The 11,607-nt window shown below is 38.0% G+C and overlaps 1 non-coding gene across 1 annotated transcript; it reads right to left on the bottom strand.

Moving 5' to 3' along the window:
- Positions 1-291: 291 nt before the first annotated feature.
- On the bottom strand, positions 292-396 carry LOC144283874 (U6 spliceosomal RNA). Its single transcript, XR_013352381.1, has one exon. It is a non-coding gene; the product is annotated as a U6 spliceosomal RNA (small nuclear RNA).
- Positions 397-11,607: the final 11,211 nt, after the last annotated feature.

Genomic DNA, 11,607 nt, shown 5'->3' with positions numbered 1-11,607 from the left:
AGGTGACTAATTCTTACTAGACTACTCTTATGAGTACCAGGACCTTAGAAAGGATAAAAATAGTCCAATCAATGTCACTATTACTATAGTTCATGTTGGATTCCCATGTGACACAGCATTCATACGATCCATTCCTATACTGTTATGATATCACAATTTTAAAGTTGAAGTATGATTAACGTACAGTTAGTTATACTAATTATATTAATTTCAGGTATACAATATAACGATTTAACAATTCTATACATTTCTTAGTGTTTATCTGGGTAGGTGTACTCTTAATCTCCTTTAAAAAATATGGAACACTTCATGAATTTCAGGTCATCTTGCACAAGGGCCATGCTAATCTTCTCTGCATTGTTCCAAGTTTAGTATATGTGCTGCTGAAGTGAGAACTATAATTTCACAATTTAATCAAAGAATTTCAATCTCTCCATAATGTACCTTAGATTGGAAAAGCACCAGATCAAACAACAAAGACCCATTTTTGTTAATTAATTTATTAATGCATTTATTTCACAGACATTATTGATTACCAAATGTATGAGGAGCAAGGCTATTGTCTTGTATCATTAAGTGATAGGAAGGGCAGATAGTAATCAGAAAAAAAGTCTTAGAAATTTTTCCTTCTTCTACCCTCAGTTTATTCTCTAATCGATAGAAATTTTTCAGAGAATAGACTTAAGTACTTCAGAGTCTAGGTTGCCATTATGAGACTAAATCTCTATACTATTTCTATCCCTATGGCCCTTCTCTTCTCCTAGGGGGCCATTTTCTTAGTTCCAAGCAGTGTTCCTCTGGTGGGTAATTAAGTTGCCTCGTGGTGGTAGCAGAGATACCTTGGTCTTTCAAGGACTGAAGACATGTAAACTCTACTTAGGGAAGGAACCCTGGCTAGCCACAAACCCCAAAGTTTTTAATGTGGAAGGCATGATTTCAACATGCTATCATGACCACATTGGTGCCTATAGCCAAAGTATGAGCTAAGATCCCAGGAATGTCTTTGTAATCTTCTCCTTTTGTCCCTATTTTAAGCCTTGAATAGCACTTCCCTATCTTGCTTCTCCCAAATTCTAGTTACTGCCACCAAAAATCAGGGTGATGAGTGGTCTGAGCATTCTCAGTTCACCTATGTCTACACAGAATACTTATTTGCTTCAGCTAGCATCTTTTCTCATGTTTTCTAGGTGAACTTAATCTTTCAGAACTGCTCCATTAGTTCTCTCTCCACTGTCTTCAGAAATAGCTTTTTCAGCATCAGCACATAAGAGATTTCTGTTTTCTCTTGTCCTTTGGTGGATTTAACATACATATCGCTTCTTTTCCATTCATTTCCTTTCCCTTCCCTTTCTTTTTCTCTCTTTTCCATATTCAAAATATCCACTCACTAGCCTCTAATAGTAAGGTCATAGTTCAGAGATATTCATAATCTTTGGTCACTGAACAACCACCAGAGGAGAACCTTGCCAACAGATCTTCATCTCTCTCTTCCTCTTTTAGCTGATTATTTCAGCTATATTTCCCTGGGATTATTTAGCTACCTACCAGAAAGATGTAGTCCTGTGACTACAACCATGGTTTTAGATATATCAGAGAGTCTGTATTAGGGACTTGTATTAGTCTTCTATCTGTATGGGTGGACACCCTTAGGGGGAGCCTTTCTAAAACCTATTTAACATCTATCTTCAGAGCAAATACCTTTCCCCAGAGGGCCACAGCAGATGTGATTTAAACATCAAATTTTACACTAAAGCAATTGTTTCATGTTCAACAAAGAGACTATTTTGCTTCAATGTTTGACTTAAAGATTTATTTGTCACTGGTCAACTCATCAAATATTGGGGCTTACGGAAAACCCCAGATACTTAATGACAGATGTAAGAATGAGCTGTCTGTTGATTTAGCAGTGTGAGATGTTGGAGTGCCAAATAGGAGATGCCCAATAAAAACAATATTAATGCCCAACCGTGCATTTCCGTTTCTGATCTCAGTCATCTCTGAGAGAGGTTTTGCCAGCCTGATTGCCTTAATCATATCGATACTTGTGATACAAATCTTAGCATTTAATATTTTGTAAATACTAAAATTGTGAATTGGCTGCAAATTGATTCAAGCATACGAAATTTCAAATGGTATGATTGGATATAAGCTAATATTTGGATTTACCAGTACATTAAAGGTGTGAATATTGAGGGGTGCCTGGATGGGCTCAGTCAGTTAAAGTTCTGCCTTCAGCTCAGGTCATGATCCCAGGGTCCTGGGATCGAGCTCAGCATGGGGCTCCCTGCTCAGTGGGGAGCCTGCTTCTCCCTCTCCCTCTGCCTGCTGCTCTACCTACTTGTGTGTTTTCTCTCTCTGTCTCTCTCTCTCTGTCTCTCTCTGTGAAATAAATAAATAATTCATCTCTCATTTCTCCAAATGTAGGGATTAAGAAGAAATCTCACACTTGTACTGTTCTTCATCATTTGATGGCCATGCTCATTAAAGCCGGAGTTAGTGGCCTCTGGCAATGGTTGCTGACGTCGAGTTAATTAGTCTTAACTATCTTTATACTCCTAGGACACACGATACTGGTTGAAGGCTGAAAAAAATAACAGGATATGGTGCAACATGACTCACTAAATCCTCTGCTGAATCAAGCGGAGGATTTAGTGTTGTTTTTTTTTTTTTCTCAACTATCTTCCTCCTTTCATCTGGCAGTTGATCTAATTTGCCTTACGTCTATTTATGAACTTAGAGGTCTAACTAGGTCAACACTAGAAAGACTGTGACTATTGCTGTGTCATTTACCTCTTACTCTAAACAAGTATTTTAACAGGTGAGAAAGGCCTTATTTATCTAAATATTTGCTGCAGAGTAAGCCCAATGTCTTGGCTTTCCTGATCCTTTTCTTTTCTCTTTCTTTCATTATTTCACCAGTAGCCAGCCCCACTCTGTCATGTAATAATTAACAACAGCTAATATTTGATGACAACTACTTTGTGCCAAGTACATTTTATGAATTACCTTTGTTTAATCCTGTCAACAACAAACCCTTTTAGCCCATTTTTAGATAAGCATATAGAAGTTTAGAGAGGTTGAGTGGCTTGGTTAAAGTCACATGGGAATGTGGTGGAACTGGAGTTCCGAATCAGGGCTTGTGACAGCAGAGCATATTCAGCAAATTGATACCTCTACCTCCACCTTGCATATGCACAACTTTACCTGCTGAGGTGGGGGCGGGGGGGAGATTTGATTTTTTTCAACAACAGGGCAGATGTGTCAAAGATACCATCTTACACTTTCCAGGCTCTTACCACCCATCCCCAACCATTTCTTCCTATCAGTCTCACCAACTTTTCTCTATGACATGTATTCATGCATCAACTATTTATTGAGTTTCTATTAAGTACCAGGCAATGCTCCCAGAAGTGAAGATATAGAAATAAACCAATTAATGTTTCTCTCTCAAGGAACAAGCATTCTATTGGGGATGACAAATGATGAATAAAGAGAAAAAGATGTGTGCATGTATATATGGATATATAGAGTGTTCTAAGAAAGACTCTAATGCAATGATATTTGAGCAAAAGCCTGAAATAAGTGGACAAACTTTAAAGGCCTGTGGATAAAATGTATTCCAGGCAGAGAGAACAGTTGGTGCCAGGATCCCTAGGTAGCAGTTTACTTTGTATATTTAAAAACAAGTTTATCTGAGCATTATTAATAAGTAGTTAGAGGCGGTAAGATTGGAGGATTTGTGATTTGAAGGGTATGATGAGAATTTTGGATTTCCCCTGGGTAAATGAAAAAGCCATTTGGTAGATTTTGAACAGAAGAGTAAAATAATCTCTCTCACTTTTTAAAAGTATACCATGCACTTTGTGAAAAATAGAACACAGGGAATTTTAAAAAGATGAAAAGAGATCAGTGCAAAAGCTTTTACAACAATTCAGGTGTAGCACTGGGTGTTATGCTATATGTTGGCAAATTGAACTCCTATATATATATATATAGGAGTATATATATATATATATATATATATATACACACAGAGAGAGAGAGAGAGAGAGAGAGAGAGCATAATATACTTGAAATACATTTATACAAATGAGTTGTATATCCTATATTATTAGATTCTTTAGAGCTATTCAAGTCACGAGTATCCTTATAAGTAAAATGAAAATAAAATATTGATTGGCAACATGCTTAAATCAAAGACTTGACAACCAATGCTAAATCATTATGCAAGATATAATGTTTTTATATAAAGGTTGGGAACTGGAAATATTTGCTGGTAATCTCTAACAGTCAAAATAAATGCCTTTTGAGTTATAAAATACATTATTTGAACACCACCTCTATAAGGTTTTCACTGATGAGGATGTGTCTTACCAACCTGATATGTTTGAAATGGTATCTGAATACAGTTTTAATTTGCATTGTCTTATTATGAGCTAGGTCTAGCAATTTGCCATACATTAAAGTACTATTTACATTTATTTTTTTTTAATTTTTATTTATTTATTTATTTATTTATTTATTTATTTATTTATTTATTTATTTATTTTTATGATAGTCACAGAGAGAGAGAGAGAGGCAGAGACACAGGCAGAGGGAGAAGCAGGCTCCATGCACCGGGAGCCCGATGTGGGATTCGATCCCGGGTCTCCAGGATCGCGCCCTGGGCCAAAGGCAGGCGCTAAACCGCTGCACCACCCAGGGATCCCCACTATTTACATTTAAAAAAAAAAAAGAAACAATTCAGGTGCAAGATGATGATGCCTTAATTTATAACAGAATCCTTAGAGCTGGTTAGAAGTTGTTGAGTTGGGGGTGTCTTTGAATGATAGAGCTAATAGGACTTGATGATAAATAGATTCAAGTCATGATACGCATGATGTATTAAGAATGGCTCTGAGATTAGCCCGAGCAGAGTGGAAGCATGAAGTTTCCATCATTGAGATAGGGAAACTCAAGAATGGTTTGAGATTTAAAGTTTTACTTGGGTCATGTTAGTGTTAGAAGTTCCTATTAGTTCATTCAATAAAAATTTAAAGTATTACACAGCGGGATATAAGTAGGAGTGTGTAGTTCAACCAGAGGTTTGGCTTGGATTGTGTAAAGTTGGGAATGATTATCATATGGATGGTATCTACAATCAGAGAATTGGATTAAGTCACTTATGGAAGTGAATGTAGAATAAAGAAGAGAAGCCTCCTCTTAATAGCTCCTTATCTTACTTGAACATCAGAATCCCCATGGGACTTTAAAATATATACACATATCAAAGTGCCACTACAGGCTCATTGAATCAAAATCTTTGACAGCAGAACCCAAGAATCTATATTGTCAGTTTCCCCAGATAATTGATTATGTAGAAATTGACATGTGTTTGGGAATCAGTATTATAAGCCATTCTGCTTGTGTTATAACAGAAATTAATTTTTAATGCCCTGGAGACACTTCTATCCATGCCCACTTCATCTACTTAAATCCAAGCTATGGTTTTCCCTTACCCTAAGTGTTCCACTCACATCCATTCTTACCCCTATGTTTGCACAATTAGCTCAATAATCTTTTTGAAGATTAAATCTTCAATGCCATCTCATAGTTCTCAAAGGCAACAATCCTTAACATGGCCTGCAAAATCCTGCCTGGTGTTGGCCATCTGTCTCTCTACCTCATCAGGCACCAGATACCTCCTTGCTCTCTGCACTGCAGTCCGACACTGGCCTTCCTTCAGTCCCAAGTACACATCTATTTCATTTTGTCCCCAGGTTTAGCACATGCTCTATCTTCTGATGATTTTATCTTCCCTTTTTTCACCTAATTAACTCTTACTCATCCTTTGACCTTGGCTCAATCATCATTTCTTTAAGGAAGGTTTCTCTGATTTTTCTGACTAAGCCAAATTCTCCACCCCCTTGGTAGTAGATTATGAAATAAATTTAGGAAGTTATGACTAGCATTTTTTAAAAAGGGGAATAGAATATAATAGGATAGAATAGAATAGAATAGGAAAATGTTGGAGTGGGTTGCACATAATAGAGATAAGTATTATTTTATAAACTTTTGTTTCTATGTGTACTAATAAGTTGATGTACACTCTTAATACTTTTACAGTTGCAATTTTTTTTGTGTGCACTTTCTAGCTTATTGTTTGACTTTCTCATTAGGTTGAAAGTCCAAAGTGGGCAAAGGACAGCGTCTGCCTCCTTTCCATTTTTTAAAAATATTTTATTTATTTATTTATGAGAGACATGGCGGGTGGGGGGGAGGGCAGAGACACAGGCAGAGGGAGAAGCAGGCTCCATGCAGGGAGCCCGACGTGGGACTCGATCCCGGGTCTCCAGGACCATGCCCTGGGCTGAAGGCAGTGCTAAACTGCTGAGCCACCTGGGGTGTCCCCTCCTTTCCATTTTATCCATAGTCCCTGATCAAATGACTAGCCTTATCTAAGCACTCAAAATATATTTATGGGAAGGAGGGAAGAAAGAAGACAGATACGGAAATTTATACCTAGGGCAGGGTAAGCCTGTACCATCACACTTTATAGTGTGGCCATACTAGCTCTGCCAAGGCAAATTCTGTGGGTTTGTTGACCTCATATTTGAAAACAAGGCTCCTCATAATGTTTATTTATTTTAATAATGTTTAAACAAGGAGTGAAATGCCTTCATTTACAAATGTTAAGTGAAATGATAAGCTCAGGAAATCTGATATTGCTGTTGGTTGCATTATTTCTTCAGAGGAGATTTAGAAATCCAAGCCTTCCTGAGAACCACATTAGGGAATCTGTTTCTTTTTCCTTCTGAAAATTTACGGACAATTCAGAGATATCACAACTGATGATTTAGTGTCTCATCCCTGCTTGAGAGCACTTCTTATTCGCTTAAGAAATGATTGTTTCCTTCTTGAACTTCTGATTCACTCGTCCCTATGACACAGTACCTCCTCATGTAGTGGGCTTTTCTTAAATTATATCACCGCATCACTTGGAATATAAACTCTACTTTTCATACTAACTAGTTTTACCAAAAATTTCATATGTGTAACTTGTCATTCAAATATATTTTAATTTTTTCATGAGTATAAGGTTCTAAATTGTGTTATACTTTTTACATTGATGGAATCCTGATGCCTTCAAGGAAGTCTCCTCCCCAGTGTTAGTCTAGGACCTCCAGTTCAATCCCTACCCTTTACATCTTTTCTTTGAAGTTGCATAGTCTTTGACTTTTTTTTTATTTATTTTTTATTTATTTTTTATTTTTTTTAGTATTTGACTTTTTGAATAAAATGTAGCTGCCTTAAACTCTGGATCAAAAGATTTCTGGGAAGAAGAAGAGTATTTAGCTTCAGAGAGGAGAAAGTAAAGACAAAGTCCTAAAAAGTAGTAAGAGGAAAGAGAATCAGTATTATAAGCCATTCTGTTTGTGTTATAACAGAATGTGGCTCCACATACGGTGAGAAAGTGCCAAATTAGTTGTTTTACTCATTATTGAGAAAACTAAAGGGATGATAAACACTGGTTCAAAGGAAAAGAAGAGAGAGATGTGTAACCAGTAGGAAAAGAGAATGTTGGGACTAAATTGCAAAACTAGATAAAAACTGATTAGTGGGGGAGGGGCAAGATGGAGGAAGAGTAGGGTCCCCAAGTCACCTGTCCCCACCAAATTACCTAGATAACCTTCAAATCACCCTGAAAACCTACGAATTTGGCCTGAGATTTAAAGAGAGAACAGCTGGAATGCTACAGTGAGAAGAGTTCGTGCTTCTATCAAGGTAGGAAGATGGGGGGGGGGAAGAAATAAAGAAACAAAAGGCCTCCAAGGGGGAGGGGCCCAGAGATTTACAGTATATAGAATCAGAGGATACCCCCCTTGCTTTTTGTTTTCTGTTTGCTCTCCCCCTTTTTTTCTCTTTTTTTTTTTTTTTTTCTTTTTTCTCTTCTCTCTTTTTCTCCTATTTCCAGTACAACTTGTTTTTGGCCACTCTGCACTGAGCAAAATGACTAGAAGGAAAAACTCACCTCAAAAGAAAGAATCAGAAACAGTCCTCTCTCCCACAGAGTTACAAAATTTGGATTATAATTCACTGTCAGAAGGCCAATTCAGAAACACTATTATAAAGCTCTAGAAAAAAGCATAAAGGATTCAAGAGACTTAATGACTGCAGAATTTAGATCTAATCAGGCAGAAATTAAAAATCAATTAAATGAGATGCAATCCAAACCAGAAGTCCTAACGACGAGGGTTAACGAGGTGGAAGAATGAGTGACTGACATAGAAGACAAGCTGATGGCAAGGACGGAAACTGAGGTTTTGGAATTAAGGTGATGCTGGCCTCATAGAACGAGTTTGGAAGTATTCCATCTCTTTCTATCTTTCCGAACTGCTTTAGTAGAATAGGTATGGTTTCTTCCTTAAACGTTTGATAGAATTCCCCTGGGAAGCCATCTGGCCCTGGACTGTTGTGTCTTGGGAGGTTTTTGATGACTGCTTCAATTTCCTCCCTGGTAATTGGCCTGCTCAGGTTTTCTATTTCTTCCTGTTCCAGTTTTGGTAGTTTGTGGTTTTCCAGAAATGCGTCCATTTCTTCCAGATTGCCTAATTTATTGGCATAAAGCTGCTCATAAAAAGTTTTTAAGATCATTTGTATTTCCTTGGTGTTGGTAGTGATCTCTCCTTTCTCATTCACGATTTTATTAATTTGAGTCTTTTCTCTCTTCTTTTTAATAAGGCTGGCTAATGGTTTATCTATCTTATTAATTCTTTCAAAGAACCAACTCCTGGTTTTCTTGATCTGTTCCACAGTACTTCTGGGCTCTATTTCATTGAGTTCTGCTCGAATCTTTATTAACTCTCTTCTTCTGCTGGGTGTAGCATCTATTTGCTGTTTTTTCTCCAGCTCCTTTAGGTGCAAGGTTAGCTTGTGTATTTGAGTTCTTTCCAGTTTTTGGATGGATGCTTGTATTGGGATGTATTTCCCCCTCAGGACCGCTTTTGCTGTATCCCAAAGATTTTGAACGGTTGTATCTTCATTCTCATTAGTTTCCATGAATCTTTTTAATTCTTCTCTAATTTTCTGGTTGACCCTTTCATCTTTTAGCAGGATGATCCTTAACCTCCACGTGTTTGAAATCCTTCCAAACTTCTTCTTGTGATTCAGGTCCAATTTCAAAGCATTATGTTCTGAAAATATGCAGGGGATGATCCCAATCTTTTGGTATTGGTTAAGACCTGATTTGTGACCCAGTATGTGGTCTATTCTGGAGAAAGTTCCATGTGCACTTGAGAAGAATGTGTATTCAGTTGAGTTTGGATGTAAAGTTCTGTAGATATCTGTGAAATCCATCTGGTCCAGTGTATCATTTAAAGCTCTTGTTTCTTTGGAGATGTTGTGCTTAGAAGATCTGATGATTGTAGAAAGCTCTACAGTCAAATCACCAAGTATAAGTGTATTATTATCTAAGTATGTCTTTACTTTGGATATTAATTGATTGATATACTTGGCAGCTCCCACATTCAGGGCGTAAATATTCCAAAACCAGACAAAGACCCCACCAAAAAGGAGAATTACAGACCAATATCCCTGATGAACACAGATGCAAAAATTCTCAACAAGATACTAGCCAATAGGATCCAACAATACATTAAGAAGATTATTCACCATGACCAAGTGGGATTTACCCCCGGGATGCAAGGCTGGTTCAACACTCGTAAAGCAATCAACATGATTGATCATATCAGCAAGAGAAAAAAACAAAAACCATATGATCCTCTCAATAGATGCAGAGAAAGCATTTGACAAAATACAGCATCCATTCCTGATCAAAACTCTTCAGAGTGTAGGGATAGAGGGAACATTCCTCAGCATCTTAAAAGCCATCTACAAAAAGCCCACAGCAAATATCATTCTCAATGGGAAGCGCTGGGAGCCTTTCCCCTAAGATCAGGAACAAGACAGGGATGGCCACTCTCACCACTGCTATTCAACATAGTACTGGAAGTCCTAGCCTCAGCAATCAGACAACAAAAAGAAATAAAAGGCATTTGAATTGGCAAAGAAGAAGTCAAACTCTCCCTCTTTGCCGATGACATGATACTCTACATAGAAAACCCAAAAGCCTCCACCCCACGATTGCTAGAACTCATACAGCAATTCGGCAGTATGGCAGGATACAGAATCAATGCCCAGAAGTCAGTGGCATTTCTATACACTAACAATGAGACTGAAGAAAGAGAAATTAAGGAGTCAATCCCATTTACAATTGCACCGAAAAGCATAAGATACCGAGGAATAAACCTAACCAAAGAGGTAAAGGATCTATACCCTAAAAACTACAGAACACTTCTGAAAGAAATGGAGGAAGACACAAAGAGATGGAAAAATATTCCATGCTCATGGATTGGCAGAATTAATATTGTGAAAATGTCCATGTTACCCAGGGCAATTTACACATTTAAGGCAATCCCTTTCAAAATACCATAGACTTTCTTCAGAGAGTTGGAACAAATCATCTTAAGATTTGTGTGGAATCAGAAAAGACCCCGAATAGCCAGGGGAATATTGAAAAAGAAAGCCAGAGCTGGGGGCATCACAATGCCAGATTTCAGGTTGTACTACAAAGCTGTGGTCATCAAGACAGTGTGGTCCTGGCACAAAAACAGACACATAGATCAATGGAACAGAATAGAGAACCCAGAAGTGGACCCTCAACTTTATGGTCAACTAATATTCGACAATGCAGGAAAGACTATCCACTGGAAGAAAGACAGTCTTCAATAAATGGTGCTGGGGAAATTGGACATCCACATGCAGAAGAATGAAACTAGACCACTCTCTTGCACCATACACAAAGATAAACTCAAAATGGATGAAAGATCTAAATGGGAGACAAGAGTCCATCAAAATCCTAGAGGAGAACACAGGCAACACCCTTTTTGAACTTGGTCACAGTAACTTCTTGCAAGATACATCCACGAAGGCAAGAGAACCAAAGCAAAAATGAACTATTGGGACTTCATCAAGATAAGAAGCTTCTGCCCAGCAAAAGAAACAGTCAACAAAACTAAAAGACAACCTACAGAATGGGAGAAGATATTGGCAAATGACATATCAGATAAAGGGCTAGTATCCAAGATCTATAAAGAACTTATTAAACTCAACAGCAAAGAAACAAACGATCCAATCATGAAATGGGCAAAAGACATGAAGAGAAATCTCACAGAGGAAGACACAGACATGGCCAACAAGCAGATGAGAAAATGCTCTGCATCACTTGCCATCAGGGAAATACAAATCAAAACCACAATGAGATCCCACCTCACACCAGTGAGAATGGGGAAAATTAACAAGGTAGGAAACCACAAATGTTGGAGAGGATGCGGAGAAAAGGGAACCCTCCTGCACTGTTGGTGGGAATGTGAACTGGTGCAGCCACTCTGGAAAACTGTGTGGAGGTTCCTCAAACAGTTAAAAATAGACCTGCCCTACGACCCAGCAATTGCACTGGTGGGGATTTACCCCAAAGATTCAGATGCAGTGAAACGCTGCGACACCTGCACCCCGATCTTTCTAGCAGCAATGTCCACAATAGCCAGACTGTGGAGGTTGCCTCGGTGT

This window comes from Canis aureus, chromosome 14 (genome assembly GCF_053574225.1).
Source record: "Canis aureus isolate CA01 chromosome 14, VMU_Caureus_v.1.0, whole genome shotgun sequence".
Taxonomy (NCBI): Eukaryota; Metazoa; Chordata; class Mammalia; order Carnivora; family Canidae; genus Canis; species Canis aureus.
The sequence above is the reverse complement of the archived record's forward strand: the minus strand, read 5'-3'. Positions and strand labels throughout refer to the sequence as shown.